Consider the following 2,213-nt stretch of genomic DNA (forward strand, 5'->3'; position numbering starts at 1 on the left):
TGTCATGATGCCACTATGTTTGTAGATGAAGAAAACAAAAAAAAGAATTATTTTCGAACATCAGCAACATTGATTTTTATACGTTATTATTTTTTGTGCAGTGTCAAATACCCACACTGGTATCACTCTGCAAACAAAATGTGTTTTTCAAAATCAGGATATAATTATTTTTAAGCAACATCACAAATATCAAGTATTCATTAATTTTCATAATTTTAACCCTTTAGATGCCATGTTTACGTCATGATTTTGTCATTATAGACTCGTACGCTATTTTTGCTATTTCCTTCTGAATGAACCACTGTTTTTTGGTTCAGAGCGAGAAGTTTGTGTTCAACAGCTATGCACACCCAAGTAGGAAATCATATTAATGCATAATATTTTTATATCCTGATTTTGAAAAACGCATGTTGAAAAAGCTGTTTTTGTTATTTCTAAAAAGAAGCAGAGAAACAGTGACAGAAACACAAATCGACTGTCCGAGAGGATTTAAACATGCTGCTCTAAACTAATTGCCCTGAGTGGGATTAGGTTAATAAAGTTGAGAAAATTGATAAACGAAGCCGGAAGTAAGGGGAGGGATGCTCTCGCCTCGTGTGGCTCCTCTGTCCAGCCTCTTCTTGGTAACCAATGACGCCCTCTGGCGGTTGTTAGGTGACGTAACATCAGTGTGTCAATGGTCCATAAAGATGGATTCCTCCAACAAACTTTTCACGGTGACACGACGTTAATTACCAGCAAACACACAGGCCTCCGTCGAAAGAAACGTGCTTTTTCCGGTAAATATTCACGTCTGGACGTCGTACTTTGCCACAGTACTCAAAAAACACAAATTAATGATGAAATTAAGGAGAAATTAACCTTCAAATGTCACTTTGTTTTCTGTTTTCACAGAGGGAAACATCACGATTCAGCAATTAAAGCAGCTGCAGTCATGATGTGAGACAGCCTCAGGTTTGGTGAGTACACAGAGAATTAATTACTTAGTAAAGTTGTGGCAATGGACAGTGTGTGTACTTTGAGATGGTTTGCATGCTAATTGCTTATTGTTTATTTCTTTCGCAATGCTTTCAAAGGGTTGGGAATTTGAGTTTGCTGCAATTCACTGAAAGTTTGGCCAACTTGTGCACAGTCGTGACTTAGCTTCAGGGTGCCGCAGTCACTTGCAGAGACAAAATTGTTGCTAAACGCAGACACACAACATATCTTTATTTTGGACTTTTTAACCGGTACTTGTTGTCGGGTCAATTTCTCAAATTTTGGCTGCGACGTCATGCGGCTCGTTGGTCTAGGGGTATGATTCTCGCTTAGGGTGCGAGAGGTCCCGGGTTCAAATCCCGGACGAGCCCTCGCTTTTGAGTCTGATTTTTTTAGATTACTGTTTCTTTGCAAGTATATGTACTCATACAAGACATCAGTGCAGTTTGGCAGAAACTTTCATACAGAGATAGACATATTAATATGTCGTGGCCAAGTAAATCTGTAAATCAGTAGAAAAAAAGTAGACATACAGAGTCAAGTAAAAAGATAAATTTAAGTAAATGCCATGACAGAAGATTCTGCTTATTTCAGACTGAGTTACTCCAGCTTTGCTAAAAGTATGCTGTATGGCAGTACTACATGTATCATTCTGTAGCAGTTTGTGCACACTAGTATATGAAGTACTTGAAGGCAAGAACTTTTAAAAAAAATAAATTTTAGCTACCCTCCACGAAATAAAAACATTCAGACTTGTAACCTTCAAAAAAGTTTTGATTGTCTCTTGGCAAGCAAAAAAATGAATTACACTTTTTAAAAATTTATTTTAGCAGTGATGCACAATTTAAGAGCAATAATAAATCTCTTTTTTATTTCATTGGGGGTTTTTTGTGGGGTTTTTTTTTGTTTTGTTTTGTTTTTTACAGTTTGTTTGTTTATTAAGATCCCAATTAGCTTCTGTTTTAGACAGTAGCTACTCTTTCTGGGGTCTCCATTATTCTCATTTACACTATCTCATGTGCAAGATTACACAAATACACATAACATAGCATACATATTCACAGTTTGACAAAACACCAATACAACGCACAACAATCAACACAGAGTCAACGATTGTCTAATACATACAGCAGCTCCACAAAATAATCTCACTCCTCAATGGTTGATAAAAGTAGAATACCTAGAAACCATGAACTAAATCACAAAGAGAAAAAAAAATAGATAAATAGCTCTTC

The 2,213-nt window shown here is 36.3% G+C and overlaps 1 non-coding gene across 1 annotated transcript; it reads left to right on the plus strand.

Moving 5' to 3' along the window:
• The first annotated feature begins 1,277 nt into the window (after positions 1-1,277).
• On the plus strand, positions 1,278-1,349 carry trnap-agg. Its single transcript has one exon. It is a non-coding gene; the product is annotated as a tRNA-Pro (tRNA).
• Positions 1,350-2,213: the final 864 nt, after the last annotated feature.

Source organism: Plectropomus leopardus, unplaced genomic scaffold, assembly GCF_008729295.1.
Source record: "Plectropomus leopardus isolate mb unplaced genomic scaffold, YSFRI_Pleo_2.0 unplaced_scaffold19421, whole genome shotgun sequence".
Classification (NCBI taxonomy): domain Eukaryota; kingdom Metazoa; phylum Chordata; class Actinopteri; order Perciformes; family Serranidae; genus Plectropomus; species Plectropomus leopardus.